Source organism: Cynocephalus volans, chromosome 6 (genome assembly GCF_027409185.1).
Source record: "Cynocephalus volans isolate mCynVol1 chromosome 6, mCynVol1.pri, whole genome shotgun sequence".
Classification (NCBI taxonomy): domain Eukaryota; kingdom Metazoa; phylum Chordata; class Mammalia; order Dermoptera; family Cynocephalidae; genus Cynocephalus; species Cynocephalus volans.
Window position 1 is genome coordinate 160,495,943 of NC_084465.1, and position 17,801 is coordinate 160,513,743.

At 42.7% G+C, this 17,801-nt stretch overlaps 1 protein-coding gene across 2 annotated transcripts in view; it reads left to right on the top strand.

The window, feature by feature from the left end:
* The first annotated feature begins 9,972 nt into the window (after positions 1 to 9,972).
* The window catches only part of SPIN1 (spindlin 1), a 72,447-nt gene continuing 64,618 nt past the window's right edge, over positions 9,973 to 17,801 (top strand). For both annotated transcript variants that reach the window (XM_063099946.1, XM_063099948.1), the window contains exon 1: positions 9,973 to 10,067. The gene's annotated coding sequence lies outside the window, so the exon portion shown is untranslated. The remainder of the gene's footprint in view (positions 10,068 to 17,801) is intronic.

The following is a 17,801-nucleotide window of genomic DNA, read 5'->3' on the forward strand; positions in this document are numbered from 1 at the left end:
AGAGGAAAGCATATATATAGAAAGAGATGTGGAACATACAAAAAGACCCAAAAAGAACTTCAAGAAATGAACAATACAATGTCTGAGATAAAGAATATACTAGATAGGATTAACAGAACAAAAATATTAGTGAACATGAAGATCTAGCAATTGAAACCATCCAAAATGAATCACAGAGACAAAGATTAAAGAGAAAAATGAACAGAAAAATGAACCAGTGAATTGTGAGATAACATAAAGTGGCCTCATATTTTTGTAATTTGTGTCCCAGATATATGGGGGGGAGGGGAGAGTAGGTGAGAAGGGAGACAAAATATTTGAAGAAATAATGGGCAGAATGTTTCCATATTTGACGAAAACCCACAGCTTTTATTTTATTTTATTTATTTTATGTAAAATTTAAAAACATTAACACATTATGTAGAAATTTTAAAACATTTGCAGGAAAAAATACAATAAACAGAATAAAAACCCAAATAAAATAAGGTTTTAAAATTCTGCTACACATTTGACAATGGACTAAAATTCTTCAATATGTAAGGAGTTCTTGCAAATAAAGGAGAAAAATAACACAAAAATCCAAATAGAAAAATAGACTACAACATAAATAATTCACAAGAAATAAATTTCAAATGAGTTTTTTGTCACTTTTTTAACAGCTTCTTTAAGATACAATTCGTGTACTATACAATTCACCTATTCAAAGTATACAATTCAATGGCTTTTAGTATATTCACAGTTATGCATCTATTATCACAACCAATTTTATAACATTTTAATTACCTCAAAAAGAAACCTTGCACCCTTTAGCCACCGGTGACTCTTCAATTCCTCTGTCTCCCAGTCCTAGGCAACAACTAATCTGCTTTCTCTATAGATTTTTTTTCAATCCATGAATGTGGGATACCTTTTAACTTATTTATGTCTTCAAGATGTTTCAACAATGTTTTGTAGTTTTCAGAATATAAGTTTTGCACTTTTTTTTAGATTTATTCCTAAGTATTTTATTCTTTTGGAATCTATTGTAAGTAGAATTGTTTTCTTAATTTCATTATCAGTTTGCTTAATGCTACTGTGTAGAAATACTATTGATTTTTGTATATTGGTCTTATTAATAGTTTTTTAGTGGATTCCTTAGGATCCAGAGACTTTTAAATAAGTGAAAAGAGATCAACTTCTCTTAATAATGAGAAAAGTGCAAATCCAAACTATCATAGGATATGATAAATTCACCTATTAAATTGTCAAAGACTTAAAATTTTAATATTGTTGTATGGGTGTGGTATTTATTAAAACAAATACTCATTCTCTTTATTCAGCAATTCCACTTCAGTAGCTGTCTTCCAGCTTAGGTGAAGTATCCCTAGGCATACACAAACAATATTGAACGAACATGTGATATGCAGGCAGGCCACTGTTTGATTCCATTTACATGAAGTTCAAGGATAGGCAAGGCTAATGTGTTGACATAAATCAGCATAATTGCATCATCATCATATCACTTAAAAATTTTCAGGCTGTTTCTCTAAATGATGAGGACTTCCTCCTCCTCAATCTAGCCATAACGCCACAATCATCCCCCTCCCCAACAAAATAACTCTCCATGACCAAGTATCCAGTTTGCTTACTATTTGAAAATTATTATTTTATGCTCTGGTTTGAATGTTTCTCCCCTCCAAAGCTCATGTTGGAAGCTTGATCCCCATGTAAGTGTTGAAAGGTGGGGCCTTTAGGAGGTGATTGGATCATGAAGGTCCTACCCTCATGAGTGATTTAATACACTAATGGGTTAATGGATTAATGTGTTGTTGTGGATGTGGATTAGTGGCTTTATAAGGAGAGAAAGTGAACGCATTAATGGGCTCTAGCTCAGCCTTGGCCATGCAAGTTCCTGTGTACCACAGGACTGTACAGAGTTACCACCTAGAAGGCCCTCACCAGATGTGCACCTCAGTACTTGGACTCTTAGCCTCCAAAACTGTAGGAAATAAACCTCTTTTCTTTATACAATACCCAGTTTTAGGTATTTTATAATAAGCAACAGAAAACAAATACATTATATTATCCTTTTCATAAGCACTCCATCACTTCAAATTCTGTCTCCAAAAGTTCATTACAACCTCCTACATGGTCTTCTATATTTCAAAGTTACCGTTCTAAATTCTCCTCTACATAACACCTGATTGGGTTTAAAAATGTTTACCGCACCAAGCTGACCAAACATATTTGTTTGCTACTGTGTGATGAAATTCTTTTACATACTGTAGTTATGTATAAAACCTATTTTGACCCTTGACATAACTATGTAACAGTGGGCAAGGAGAGTTTAAATTCCCTCAACATCCTAGTATTTGAGGCCCTTTACGAGCCCTATGTCCTAACAAATACCCATAACCCATTCTCAGAATAAGTCATGCATTTATTTATGATAGTTTTTGAACTCTTACTATGCTCTAGAGGGTATACTGATAATGAAAATAGATTTTGTCTCTGCCCTCTTGATCTTATAATGGGGTAGAGGAAACAGAGGACACAAGTAGACAAATCAATACTGATGTCATTACAAACGGGGATCAGTGCTACAAAGAAAAACAAGCAAGCATGTAAGAAAATAAGAGGGGACAATCTACTTGTGCAAGTGGTCAGGGGAGGCTTCTCTGAGGAGGTGACATGTGAAAGCATTTATTTCACTACTGTGCTGAAAATGATCTGGAGGGAGGCAGACTGAGTCGAGGGAGATGGAAAGAAGTGAAGTGATTGACCAGATGGCTGACTCTGTTCCTGTGGTTTCTCTTGGAGTCCTTTATTCAGTAAACACTTCGTGAGCACAACGTGATGTTCCCTCCATGAACTGTAAACATTCTTGTGTTTGTAGGCTCTGTGTCCCTTTCAGAGGCTAATGCAGTACCTTGTGCTTGCCAGGGGTCCATTTGATATTTGCTGACCCAAGGAGTGGAAGGGTTATTCTGGTTGTCTTCATTCAGCAGTGCACGACAGGTACAGTTTTGACTACTTGCGAGAAGCCTGGAGGGGCATGGCACTGTAATTTGTGATTCTGCCGAGGCTCCAGGAACAAGGCATTAAGCTATAGTGAAAAATGAGTGTGGAGAGAGGGTGCCTTTTGACAGACAAAGTTCCTGGGAGGGAAGGGGGTCCTATTTGTCCCTTATTATCTCACTGCTTCCTGACTTCCACAGACAGAGAACAGTGACAGGCTGGTGTTGGGAAGGAAAAAAGTAATTTTTCCTCTACCCTTTCCAAGTTCTTAGTTGGGATGGATCCCTGTAATAAAAGACAGATTACAAGAGAAAAACAAACACAAATTTATTAACATGCATACATGGGAGATAACCCAGACAAGTAAGTAAATCTCAAGAGCAGATCTCAAAGAGGTGGCTTTGAGTTCAGACTGAAGTACTATTATTCCCTGAAACAAAGAATGGAGGGTGTAGGGGAGACCACCCCTACCCTGTGTTAAGACTAGATGACCAAGAAAAGTATGGCAAATGCTCTGGGTTAAATGTGGAGGGTTAGAAATCTTGATTCTCATTGGATTTTAGAATAGGGTTTTTAGGTAAATGCATGTATAGGGCAAAAGCCTGCCGGTAGGAAGCAACAGCCTATAGCCAGAGGGCAAAAGCCCATCTAGTCAACTCTAATCACTGTTCAGGTGTGGGATTCCACACTTTAATGATTTTAGAGCTAACAGGTGGTTATCATACAGATCTTAGATTTTAAGAATTGCTGAAGGGAAAGATATGAAAAAATGTCTGTTGGGGGAAACTTTAGAAATAATTATACTTAGATTTTATCATAAGAATGTAACTTTTGCTTAAGGAGAGGTTGTACTTTAGATAATGAGCTATTTTGACCAACTTAGCTTTTTCAATAATTGTACTTTATAATGTCACATTGTTAATTTTACTGATGTTACTAGTTTCCATTGTTTAAGTATACTTAGCCATAGATAACTTCTGTAACTCTGCCCATGTCCTTGTGTCCCTTTGTAATGATTGAATCAACTGAATTTTCTTATGAAACTTCCTTGTCTTTACAATAAGAAACAGAAGCTAACTTTGAATAGAGGCTGCTGCACCCAGTTTTCTCCTTCTAACAAAGGAGTTGCTGGGGTGCAGACCCTTTGGACTTCTCAACGCATTCATGGTGCTTTGAGTAATCCTTTTTTCGTCTCCATTATGCAGTGAGAAGTGTAATAGTTAAATATGTCCCCCAAAAGTTCATGTATTGGAAACTTGACCCCCCCATTGTAACAGTGTTAAGAGGCTGGTAAATCCAATTATGGTATTTGACTGGTGAGGCCTTCAAGACACCTCTTGGATTGTGAGGACTGCCCTTGTGAATGGATTGATCCATTCATGGAATAATGGGTGTGGTTCTGATGGCATTATAAGAAGAGTGAGTGAGAAGTTTAACTCTTTCTTGCTCAGCCCATTCTCACATGTGATACCCTGCATCACTGTGGAGAGTCACCACCCAGAACAAGGTCCTCAGCAGGTGTGTTCCTTGGACTTTGGACTTCCCAACCTCCAAAACTGTAACAAATAAATTTTATTTCTTTATAAGTTACCTAGTTTGAGGTATTCAGTTACAAGCAACAGAAATGGACTAATACAGTAAACAAAAGCACGATTTGTTATGCAGATTTAAGTGGGTGCTTTCTCCATTGATTAAGAGTCTCCTTCCTAGAACAGAGAGGGAGAAAACCTTACAAACGAAGATTTTCTTTACAGATGTAAATATCTCTTACAAAAGGGTAACTTCTGTTCTCAGGGCTTCTCCTGTGTCTACTTGATAGAGTTGGATGTGTTGTCCCCCCAAAACTCATGTGGAAATCTGATCTCCAATGTGGCAGCACTGGAGTTGTTTGAGTCATGGGGGCAGGTCTGTCATGAATGCATTAATGCTCTTCCTGGGGGGTGGGGATAGTGAGTGAGTTATTGCTCTATTAGTTCCCATGAGAACTGGTTGTTTAAAAGACCCTGGCACCTCCCCTCTCTCTTGCTTCCTCTCCCCATGTGATCTGCTTATACCCACAGGCTGCCTGCCACTTTCTACCATGAGCAGAAGCAGCCTGAGGCCCGTGCCAGATGCAGCTGTCCCAGAATTGTAACCAAATAAACCTCTGTTCTTTATAAATTATCCAGTCTCAGGTATTCTGTGATAGCAACACAAAAATGGACTAATACACTACTGTTTCCCAAAATAATTAGCTTAAAATAATCCTATGCCAAAGAGGCATATTTGGGGTGGTATATTCTGGTCTCCTACAGTCATATTTTGGGGTGGTGTGTTCTGAACCCCATCACTGGCTCCCTCCCCCATTAAAAGGAATGTTAAATACAACTTATTGGAGGCCATTGGTTTGGACTGAGCTCCTGTAAGTGGGCTCCAACATTCCAAACCAAAATGGAGTTACTCATGCTAAAGTTCCATGTCACCAAACCCAAACTAAGTTGTTTATCTGACCTTGGAGAAATCAGGAGAGGGAGAGATAATAGCCAAACCTACAAACAGGCCAGTTTTAGCTGGCATGATAAGGAAGTCCCCTCTGCTTTAAACCGTTACAAGGAAAATAACTTTGAAATGCTCGGTCACCTTTTTGTTCCTTGTTTCTGCTTTCTTTAGTCTTTCCCCATTGATAAATACTCATTGCCCACGTTGCAGAGTGGACCTCTCTGAACCTCTTCTGGTTCTGAGGGTTGCCTGCTTGGTAAATTGTTCTTTGCTTGAATAATCTCTGATAAACTTATTCTGTCTAAAGTTTTTCTTTTATCAGGAAGAAGCTTTAGTGTGGGGTCCAGTGGTCCTAGGAAGCAAGATGGGCTGGCTCCTCCAGAGTGTAGCTGGGTATTTTTTAACCAATTACTCCCCTTGAGAGAATAACTTCTGCATTGAAATTGTGGAGGGAACCTGGGAAGCCATCTATAGGTGCTCCATGGTCTTCTGTAGAATCTTTAATGAACCCATTCTCTCAGCAGGCTTTTTTTTTGTGTGTGTAGGGAGTGGAGATAAAGCAGAGAACAGAAGCAGAGTCCGCCCTCTGGGAGCTTACAAGAACTGGTAATGTGACAGAGGGTGACAAGAAGCATGGTGCAGGCATTCTCACCCATTCCAGCTCCTGTAGCCCAGTGAGTGGGGCAGACAACTGGAGAGGCTCCAGGAAGGGCTGGGTGTGCTGTTTGTTTCTGACCCTGCTTCTTCTTGTGCTCTCCTTACCCCTTCCCCTCTTTCTGGTCCCAATGCTGACCATACAGGTAGGCTCTGGTCACCTCCACTTTGAATGACAGCCCTAGACCCCATGCTTCCTCCTGTAGGGAGTATATCCATTGTGGTCAGAGATCTGGCCCCAGATCTTTATCGAGACCAAAAGAGGAGAGCTGTCTCAGTCCCAGTGAGGCCACAATTCTATCAGAATTCATAGGTTAGGGCTGCCTAATCAGCATATCCATACACCTATAGTCATGGGTGGGAGTGGGAGACCCTGCAGGACCCCCAATCACATTGAGGGCCACTGATTCCTATTCACCAAGCTTGAGAACCCTGAGCAGTCCTAGCTGTATGATCCTTGCTCTACTGCACTAGGGTAGGATACCTGACCAATCTGGGGATGGCCCAGGTGGCCACTGGGGAGAGAGCATCTTACCTGCAAGGTGACTGGTGGACCATCAAGCTCACCCACCTACAGGTTAAGCCAGTTCAAAGAATTACTCATGTGCTTGGGGTATACACTGGATACTGAATATTTTTTGCTGTTTTGAGTAATTCTATAATTAATATAACTAATCTAAGAAGGTTCTGAAGGTCGGTTTCCAATTACTATATCATTACCAGTGGGTGAATATACCAAGGTTCACCGTAGGTCTAATCGACCTGCCCTCCCCATACACACCTTTGATATCTCTTCCATCTCCCACTCCCACATCATAAATGTGTTCATCCCTGGGGCAGAAAGCCTTCTCCCCAAGTATGAGTCCAGGAACCCCGAGTTAAAAGAGATACAAGCCCAGACTTTTAACACATCAATTTGTATTTACGCTTGCTGTGGGAAGTAAAATATATGTAGGCTCTTTGACTCAGTCTCCAGAAGTAGAGTGTGGTTGAGAAAAACATTAAAAAGTTAACTATGATTTTGAATTTCTGGAAATATTTGGTAATCAAGTTGCAGGAGAGCAGGGGCTGCCTGGGAATTTCATTCAAGGTGGCTCAGTATCCTAGGAACTCACAAAATAATGTACATTTCATTCTTCCAACTTTTTATTTTGAAAAATTTCAGTTCTCCAGAAAAGCTGAAAAATTACACAGTGATCACACCTATCACCTGGATCCAGCAATGGTTAACATTTTGCTACATTTGCTTTATCTCCATGTAACATATATCTGTCTCTGAGCCATTTGAAAGTAAGCTGTAGCCTCCAGGACTTTTTTTTTTTTGGCCAGTGCAGGGATTGAATTTTGGACCTTGGTGTTACCATCACCACGCTCTACCCAACTGAGCTAAACAGCCAACAGGGACTCTTGGCTTTAAATGATTCAGCACGTATCTCCTAAGAATTAGGGTAGTCTCAAAACTAGCCACTGTCATACCAAAAAAACTTGATGATTCAATGATACTCTAATATATAGTCAACATTCCAAAGTTCCCCAATCGTCCCTCAAATCTCTTTCACAGCTTTTCCTTTCAAGCCATTGTCAGATCAAGTGTCACTTGATGGGCTTGGCTGTAGTCTCCCTTCTCTGGACTGATACCGACTTTTTGAAGAGTACAGTGGAGTTTGTTTGCAGAATGTCTCCCAATCTGGATTTGTCTGATTTTTTTTTTTCCCACTTTGACTAGTAGATTCATTTTAAACATTTTTGGCATATATGCATGTGTGATGTAAAACCCATTTTTGATATTCAGTATGCTAATGAACAAGGTCTTAGATGGTGGTTGAGATATTTATATCTCTGAAGTGTGGCCATTTCTGATATAGGGTGTTATGGTCTAAATGTCTGTCCCCTTCAAAGTTCATACCTGAAGCTTGTTCCACAATGTGGCAGTGTGGAGAGATAAGGCCTTTGGGAGGTGATTGGGTTGAGAGGGTTCTATCCTTGTGAATGGATTAACGAACCCTTGACCTTGGTGTTATCAGCACCACAAATTGAGTTAACTGGCCAGCCCAAGGCCAGTGATTTGTTGATAGTTCCCAATGTGACCACCACTAAAGGCAAAATTTAAACCAGGGGTTGAGGGAGGTTGGGCAACACATTTACCTTTGAGACATTTTTGATTATCATAATGTTGGGGAGGGGGTGTGCTACTGCTACCTAGTGGATGGAGGCCAGGGATGCTGCCAAACATCCTAAAATGCACAGGACAATTCCTCCCCCAAAAGAATTATGTGGCCCCAAATGTCAATAGTGCTGAGGTGGAGAAACTCAAGGGTGTCACCAATCACACTGAAGGTTTCCAACCAGCTGACTCCTTGGCACCTGCCTTCCCATCCCTCCTTGTTCACACTCTGCTATAAAACATTAAATACACAAAAGAAAGCTAATAACCTCTCAATACCTAGGAACTGGTAAGTACAATGGTACACTTTTATATCTCACTATCGAAATTAGCCCTCTACTTGGCCTGTGAACGTCCTGTGTCTGCCAAGTGTGTCATCTGAGACAAGCACTTCAATGTGTTTGAGCTGACACATATCAATCTTATTTGGAACTAAAGGTGCCAGTAAAATCCCAAAGGGCATTGGTAACTAACAATTGCTGCAGTTTAGAGTGTACAAAGTACTTTCCAATAACATGTTCTGTAATTCCACCTGACAACACTTTGGGAGGTGGTTTACTATGATATAGCCTGGCTGTGGCACTCGAGGAACCAGGTGAGTGACTCGCCCAGTACATCACGTGGCCGGGTGGTGGGGAAAGGAAGTGGGGAAGGAAGTGGGGAAGGAAGGGAGGAAGGGGGAAACAAGCTGGATTCAGAGCGGGATTCAGTCTCCAAGTTTTGCACTGGACTCCAGGAGAGTAAAAACTGTAGTTGACGCTCCCTTTCCCTCTCATCTTGCAAACAACCAATAAAAACTCAAAAGGCATCTTAACTGAAGCTAAAATCAAATCAAATCTCGTGCGACTGCGGTAATTTCTAGCTCCTAACCCTGGAGGAGAACTCAGTGAGTTTTTCTATTTGCAGTGGGGGCTGGAAAAGGAGGTTTCTGGCCTTGCAGAAGCCACATCGCGTCCCCACACAACCTGTGTAATGGCAGATGTTTGTAGCTGAGGCTCTGCGGTTTCGGCTAACCTGAGCAAGGCTTCCTGGAGGAGGCGCAGGTGGGGTGGGGGTGGCGGCGCCCACCTCTCTGCAGTGCAGCGGTGGAGGAAGGCGTCTCTTCAAGGGCGTCACGAGAAGCAAATCCGTTTCGTTAAAGGACTCGCATCCTGTAGCCCTGAACCGGAGCACTGGGGCTGAGCCGAGCCGCGGTGTTCTGGGTGGCTCAGAACTCACCTGTCCTGCGCACGGCGGAGACAGGTGATGCAGCTGCATCAATCCTCGCTGCGTGCACGAGTCAGGTCGCCTCGCTGCTTACGTCCCAGGACAAAAGGGACCGGTCTTCTCTAGAAAGTCCTCCTATTGCGCGGAAACGAATCCCTTCCCAGACCGCCTGCCTTCCGGGACAAGCTGCGCTTCCACAGGCTCCTGGGCTCCGCGCACGGACTCCGCCGCTTCCCCTCGAGCACCTGGTCCCCGAGCCCAGGAACCGCCTTCCGCCGGGCAGGTGAGCAGCGCCCGGCCCCGCCCCGCGCCGCGCCGGCCCGCCTCGCCTCTCCTTATCGCGCCTGCGCAGTGCGGCCGTCGGCGCCAGGCGCCCAGGCGGCGCGGCCGTTGCAGTTTCGAGAGCGCAATGCGCATGCGTCTTGGTGGCCAGGGGGCGGGCGGCGGCCTCGGTGAGGGAGCGGGGGCGGGGAGGCGCCGTCTGGCTGGGGCCGGTGCTGGCGGGAGCGCGAGGGAGCGACGGCGAAGCCCTTCGGGGCCTGCGGACGGCGGCCTCAGAGTCCTGCAGGTGAGGCCCATGCCGAGTGGGCACGGGCTGGGAGGGGCGCGGGCAGGCCGGTTTCGCCACGGGCGGCTTGGGGGCTCAGGTGAGCGCGGCCGCGCGGGCCCGGCGGCGCATTGTCCGGCGGGCGGCTCCTACTTGGCGCCCCCTGCCGGCCGGGCCCGGCGGGTCCGGGGCGGGGCGGGCCCGGGCCTGGGGCGGGCACGCGCTCCTTTGTTCGCCTGCCCCCACCCCGTGCTTGCGCTGCCGCCCCCCGCCAACATGGCCGCCACCCTCCGCCCCCCGCGCCCCTATCTTGGTAGCCCCGGCTCTCCGCGTGTGCTTTGTTCCGAGCCGGGAGGGGGAGGGGGACGGCGCAGCAGGGCTCGGGGAGGGGGCGCTGCGCCAGAGGGGGGCGGGGGGAGGTTGCGTAATCCCTGGCCGGGGGCGGGGCGGGGAGGGGAGGGGCGGGACCCCGCGGACCAGGTCACCCCGGGGACGCAGGTCTGCCCTTCGGGGCTAAGGCCCGTGCTGTTGCGGGTTTAGCAGCGGGGTGGTGTCCACCGCTCTGGGACACCCGCTGCTGGTCCTCGCGCCGCGGGCGCCCGTCCGGGGGTTCGCAGTGGACGTGCGCGGCGCTCGCGGGAGCCTCATACTTTTCGTCACCCATCACTAGTGACCTTGGACGTGCTTGGCGAGGAACGCGTGGAGAGGGGTTGTGAGGTGCGGGACTGCGCAGCGCCCCGGGCTTGACTGTCACCGGCGGCTTGTTGCATGGATGGTGCGTTGGAGATTTTATAGAGGCTCTTTTTGAGTAATGGCTGCAGTGGTACCTGTCATTCCATACGCATCCCAAAGTTTATTTACGTAATTGTTTTTATATCTGTTTGCTTTTTATAATTTGTGCACTGGATTCTGGGTTTTGGAGAGGATTTTCCGTCCATGTTGAAGTGTTTTTACGCTTTGTGAATGCGGATTGTTTGGGTATTTCAGCCTGTACGTCAGAAAGCAATACGAGGTACATCTCTGTTTTAAAGGATTTCACTATCATGTGACTTGTGTCAAAGACGACATAAATACCCAACTGCAAATACCCGTATAGCTTTATAATGTTCGAATTTTCTGGAAGGAACTCTAGGCAGTCTGAAAGGATTGATGGCGAGGACAGTAATTACTTCCTGCATAGATTTTGTTAGGCAGTGAAAATTAAACCTAAACGTGGGAGTTTATACCTGGACCTACTGACTTTGTGAACACTCTTTGAGAGGTGGTGAAATTTTGCAAAGGTGAAGTGAAATAGAGTCTTCCAACATCCTCCTCCCTCTCCCCTCAGCTTTAGTTAAGGGGCAGACACCAAAAAATTGTACTAGCTGGTAATTTACAGAACATTATCAAGTTTGATAATTATATGTTAAGATTGTGCAATATGTTTATGTCACTTATGGGTAATAAGTTTCTTAAGAGAAATAAAATAGAGTTCTTTTGGTTTCTAATCTTTTTGAGTAGCGAAATGGTAACTGTAAAATGGTTATGAAATGGGTCAGGCGGAAGAGCCAGTACAGGGGCTGGCTGGTTAGAGCGGTTGTTTAGAGCCAGGCCTTGTGACACCAAAAGGGCTAGTACGTTTGCCCTCCATACCTGCGGGTCCTGTATCTTCGGATTCAACCAACCACAGACCGAAAATATTAATAAGCAAATAAAAAGTAATACAAATAAAAAAGCCAGGACAGATAGTATAACAACTATTTACATTTACATTTTATCAGGTATTGTAAGTAATCTAGAAATGATTTATGTAGAAATAATTTAACGTATGTTATACATAAATGCCATTTGATGTGAGGGACTTGAACATCCGCGGATTTGGGGGGATCTGGAACAAATCCCCTATGGATACCGAGGAAGAATATGCCTCAGTCATCTCTTTATGGTTAGTTAAAAAATTTTTTTAAAAGATTTTTGTTGACTTCCAGAATTTCACTGGTGTTGTTTCTCATAGTGCTTGTAATGACCAGTTCAGAACAAAATAACAGTATAGGATGTCAGTAACTTAATTTTGGAATGTCTGAGCAGTGTTGCTTAAGGTGGCGTTCTTTGTGATACTAGTTCTCTGAGATGCTACAAGGGAAAAAAAGGGTTCCTTGGTCAAATAAGTTTGAGGAACAATGCTATGTCCTTTCCTTCTCCTCTTAGGGTCACAACTCACATTACCATGTTGGAGGATTTAGTCACAGAATGCTTTCTATTTTGTTTTTTTTGTGTATCTGATCTCTGAATACCCATCAAATCCAGGGAACTGGATGCTCCCTGGAATAGCCGTTGTGAACTGCTAGTCCTTGGTGTCCTTATCGGGTGTCTTATCTTAGGTAATGGTGACTCTCCTTTGTGGATTGAGAGGTCAGAACGTTGATGTGGTTTGTTTGTGCCTGTGCATTTTATGGGTGGTACTCAAATTTGGCTCTTATAGTATTGATAAGATATGAAACATTAAGTTGAAGTCTTATAGAAGAAATTTAGTGTTTTCACTTCCCAGTGACTTACCTGATTGCACACACAACTACTGGCTGCACTCCTTAATTGTTAGCATTTTTTCCCCTAGTATGTTAGAAATATGTGGGATAAAAAGGTTACTATTGTTTCAAAGGGCTAATCATGTGGGTTATTTAGAAGTTGAAAATGCCTTTGGCCACTTCTTTTGGATTAGCTGTTAGTAGAATCTTAATTTGCTGAGAGAGAGCATTTAAATGTAAATACTTCTTTATATTTATTATCTGCTTAATTAAATGTGTTTTCTTTTCCTTGGATGAAAGGAAATTAGAAGAAGAGAATCAGCTATTTTGCCCAAGCATTTTGTTGGATTTGGAAGAGATGTTACTGTGAAAAGAATGGGGACTGTAGAGTTAGACGTGGAGTCAGTCCAGTCTTTCAGGTCGGGACAATCTGGGTGGAAATGGAGCTCCACTCCTTCCTGGTCCAAAGCCCCATGGCTAAATTATAGCCACATGGACTTTTTAAACTTTAAGTTCCTCAGTTATAAACTGGGGTTAGACCTATCATATAAGACTATTTTGAGAATTAGATGAAATTGTAATCTGTAGAGTTCCCAGTACAGTTCCTGAAATACAGCAGCTGGTGCCAGTAAACGTTGATTTCCTTCCCCTTTCCATTTTAGAACTTTGCTGTGGTTATTAGCATGAGATGTGGTGTGTGTGTGTGTGTGTGTGTGTGTGTGTGTGTGTGTGTGTGTGTGTGTGTGTGTGTGTGTGTGTGTGTTGAAGTAAACAATTTGCTTAGTTGTGACTCAGTATTCAATCCAATTTAATTTTAAATTAAATCTCAACTGGTTATCTATTTTATGTCCTTAATATTGCCGTAAGTCATTTCTAGAATAAGTTACATAAGGCTTAAATAAAACATGAAGATGTATCCTTAACACCTTACAGTCTGATAAGGAAGATAAACGTGTATAATGAGGGAATTCTGTGCTTTCTTTTGAGGATCATTGTAGACTCATGGATTTTTATGTATCCAGTGTGTTTTAATCAAATAGCCATTCTGATTCCTCAGCTTGTCACAACCTGGGTATGTCAAGGTCCTTTCAAGCCAGTTCTCTTTTCTTGGACATGACACATTAATCTTTGAAGTATTTCTCCTTTCTTTGACACAAGATGTCTGAGTTTCACTTTGTGTTTTTCTTGCCAAATAACCTATGGTCCATTTCTTTCAGATCCTTTTATTGGGGAGTGGAATTCAGATACCACGATCTGGGTGCTATATGTCCTTTTTGCTACTAGGGTGCCCCTGGCTTTCATTGGACAGACTTGGGAAGTATATAAATTTTGATTTTGTATTGGTATTTCCAGCTCAAATTTCACATCATAGGGTTTTTACTTTGAGTTTATCCTTTTTTTCTCTAACATTGAAAATATGCATTTTTAGCAACATTAATATAATTTCTTTAACATACAGTATAAAGGTAGTAGTTTGAAAATGACATTACTTATAAAGCCACTGTAGGCTTATATTTGGTTATAGTTCTTTTTATACTTAAAATGTCCAATAAGGATGTACAGTTGACATTCTGAATTATATACAAAAATATTTTCTCTGATTATGTTACCAGTTTGATAATTGGTTTATTTGCATGAAATCCTTAACTTTTAAAGGTGGTATTTTTAAAGTTAATACATCTTTTTTCTCACCATTATACTAAGAAGGATATTTGATATATTTTTTCAACACATAAAATATTTATGTGAACGTTTATGCAGTTTACAAATCAGAACTGTATTAAAAATTTGTGTACACAATCTCACTTCATTCAGTGCCTCCACTAGTTCCTTTCCTGCCCCAGCTATATTAGTTTCTGCTTTATTCTTTTGGTGTTTCATTTTTTCAAAAACAAGAATGTATACTTTTTTTTCCCTTTCTTACACAAAGATAGTATTCTATGCACGCTGTTCTGCTTGTTCTTCGTATACTCTGGAGATCAATTCATAGAAACTCTATATTCTTCTTTTGTGCTTGCCACGAACTCCTAAAGATGAACATGTGGGTTGTTGATGTTCTGTTGCTGTTATGAATTGCTGCAATAAATAGTCTTGTGCATATGTTGTTTTGTATTTGTGGAGGTAAAGCATTAAGATAGTGAGGTTGTTGGGTAAAGGTAAACACATTTATAATTTAGTGTCACAACATTACATTTAAGAAAGACAGGTCTGTTCCTGTCACCCTTTTACTTGAAACTGTCAGTGGCTTCCCATTGCTTTAAGGAGAAAACTTCAGAATGTGGCCTCAAGGGTATGCGTAATTGCTTTGGGCCTCGGCCTCATATGCAGTGCATTCCCCTTGCTTTCTTTGCTTTAGCTGTACTGGGCCTTCCTTCCTCTGTCTGCTGTGTTCACCGTCTTCTCCTCCACCAGGGATCTTGGCACTTGTTCTTTTCCTCCACCTGGAATACTTTTCTTTGGTTGTTTCGGTTGTTCCTTGTCTTCCTTTAGAGTTTGGCTCAAGCATCACTTTTTCACAACATTTCTTTTTGTGTGAGTTTGTGAGTTTTCATAACAAATGGAGAGATCAGTCTGCACTGGTATCTATCAGCCACTATAACCACCGTCAGTTTTCTGAACGTCCTTGAATTTTTTTCTTGACCTCCCTGAAGTCAGGTCTTCCTGGTGCTTATCAAAATTACAGTGTTACATTAGTTTATGTATTTGAATTAATTTTAATTTTCCCCAAAAGGCTGAGCTTATGAAAGTAGAGACTGTTCCTGTTTTTGTTCATAATTACTTTTCTAGTGTTTAGCTCATTGTCTGTATTGTGAGTGCTCCAACTCCCCTGTACAGTAGCTAGAATTAAATCATGAGGAAATAGAGGCTGTGCAGTTAAATGTCTGGTTTGCTGCATAGATGTTTATTATATAATGGTTATTAAGTAAACATTTGTTGAGTTTTAATTGCAATATTTTTTCAGGATCACATAGTTAGGGTGCAGTCAGAGAAACAGAACCACTAGGGTGGGTGAAGAAAAAATTTTATGAATGTGTGTATTACTTACTGAAGGGATTTGTTACAGGCATTTGAATTCACGCAGCGTTGGAGCTGGCTCAGCAGTCTCTATAGTGCTGTGTCTTCGTGCCTGGTGCTGCAGTTTGAAGTCCAGAGGACAGACATTTGGAAAAGAAAGACAGATGTAAAGTGGGGAAGAACAAGAACAAGCTGGAAGCTGTGCCAGATCCTGTTGCCTCTGACCCTGGTTGTGTATATGGCCTGTAAGAGCTGGGTCCTTGGCATGAGGATAAACACACGCATTTAGTCCGGGACGCAGAGGAGTTCAGGGGGCATTCTGAGGAAGGTGGAGCAGCAGTTGCAGGCCAGTCACTGCCTCACATGAGCTAGATGAGCCAGAAGAAGAGCGGAACAACAGTGTGTGGACTACAGGACGGTTGCTCCTTATCCTGTACCCTCCAGCTGCTGCACACAATTCTCTTGAGGCCCACCGAAGCCAGAAACATCCGGGGAAGGAAACTGGGGGGAATGTAGTCCAGCTCAGCCAAGTTAAAACATTACAAAGCGTGAGGTGAACTCAGGGTTTTAAATTCCCAGCCCAGGTTGTATATAAAGGACTTGAAAATTTCTGTGAGTGTCCTTAAAGACGGTGCAAATGGATTCCAAATTTGTTGGTGAGGGCATTAATGGGTAAGGAATGGAATCCTGAAAATTGGATTGGGACATATGGTCAGATTCCGATTAAGCGGGAGACCTCGAACCCATAAATGCTGCTGAGCCGCCTTTGCCAGTCGATGCATCCTTTCCAACCCCTGCCATAAGGAAATTAATCTGCCTTTGCTCTAAAAATCTGAAATTGGCCTCCTGCCTTGCAAGGAAGGTACTGCTCTTCCTCAGAACCTGCCCCACCATTGCTCTTTCTCCTAGACTGGCGAGTGGACTCAAGTTGCAGCAGGCCCCAGAGGGAGAGGTAACCCATGAGGAGGTACGCTGCACTCTAAAAGATTGTGCAGTTTTGTCACTACAGTTGCCTTCTGTACCTGTGGGTTCTGCATTTGTGGAATCAACCAACTTCAAATTGAAGATATTTGGGGGAGGGGAACCCAATGAAGTTAACAATACAATAAAAAATAATACAAATAAAACTATTATAACAATTATTTACATATAATTTACATTGTATTAGGTATTATAAGTTATCTAGAGATGATTTAAAGTTTACAGAGGTGCATAGATTATATGCAGATATGCCACTTTATATAAGGGACTTGAGCATCCCTGGGTTTTGGTATCCATGGGGGTCCTGGAACCAACTCCACATGGATACCTAGGAACAACTGTATATAGACAGAAACCTGGAGGAATATTTGTGGGCATGGATCTCAAGGGTGTGGGATAATATTGGAAGGAACATAAGGTTGGATCAGGCAGAATGTTTTGATGTGGGCCCACTAAGTAGAGATTCTGGATTCAGTGTTGTAGTTCAGAGGGCTAGAAAGAGCTTTAATAGTCTGATTGATTTGCTGAAACATAAACCTAAAAGTGGCCTACAGTAAGTGAAGTTGAGTTGCCAGAACTGCCTTGTTATACCATAAAGGAAGGGGTCCAAAGCTTAGAGAGATTGGAATGTTAAAGTGGGTTTATGACGTTAACACCTGCTCATCCACCCTGGGAGGATTCAGAGATCGTGCTTTTTATATCGTAGCCATAAAAATAAATTTCTAAGGTGAGCCCTCGTATCCTCAGAGCTTGTGTGGTCACTCTTCTCTGAAGGTCAGAAATTGGAGTAGGAACTACTGCCTGCCCCTGAACTGGAATCCTTAAATGCAGTGAGGATAATTGGATCCTAAGGTGGCAGTGGCCAAGTGTCTGCTTGTTGTCAGTCTCCAAAGACAAGGTAGGTGTGGTTGCTGTAATGGACAGCGGAGCAAAAGCAGTAATCAGAATATGAGTAACCTGTGTCGCTGACAAGTTGACTATGGTGTCCCTAGAACTGAAATGGAGGGGCAGTGTACTCGTCTTGGTTGGTCTCTATAAGCAGGAAAAGCTCTAGATCTAGTGAACGGAAGTCTGACTTGAATTGTCACAACAGAGAATTCCTGGCCCCTCACTTCACAGACGTGTCAGTTCACAGACCTAGAGTCCTTTGAATGAAGGGGGAAGCCAGATCACCTCAAAGGAGGACCATTTTTTCTGTTATGGAGTGTATTTGGAGGTGGCGTGGGGGAGATAACAACCTATTGTTTACTAACGT